Source organism: Arachis ipaensis, chromosome B05, assembly GCF_000816755.2.
Source record: "Arachis ipaensis cultivar K30076 chromosome B05, Araip1.1, whole genome shotgun sequence".
Taxonomy (NCBI): domain Eukaryota; kingdom Viridiplantae; phylum Streptophyta; class Magnoliopsida; order Fabales; family Fabaceae; genus Arachis; species Arachis ipaensis.
The window spans coordinates 134504705-134505189 of NC_029789.2; positions in this window are offsets into that span (position 1 = coordinate 134504705).

Consider the following 485-nt stretch of genomic DNA (forward strand, 5'->3'; position numbering starts at 1 on the left):
ATTATTGAATTTTGATTGCTTAATTGATTTGAGAAAAATAAATTAAAAAATACTTGAAATTATTTTATAGCAAAATATTGATGTATAAGTAAAAGAATTTGTATGTTTCAACTTTCAAGTAATCTTTAAAATAAATTCAAATTAAACTCTATAATTTAATTATAAAAATAAATTCAAATTTCATTTAGATGATTTATTTGATACATAAATTGTTAAAATATATTTAATAGCTAATATAGGTATATATTCAAAATATATAATTATATATTTATATATGTGAAAATATATAAAAATACGTACGTATTTAGTGTATTTCTTTTTTGGCAACACTACTTTTTATGTCATGTAACACATTTCACATCCATTAAGAGGGGGTTACTTATCCAATAGCAGTTTTCAGTATTCACCGCTGCATCAACAATGTTGCATCATTATTTCTGTTTATTTAAGTAAAATCTGAAAAATTTTAATAAATTACATTTTTA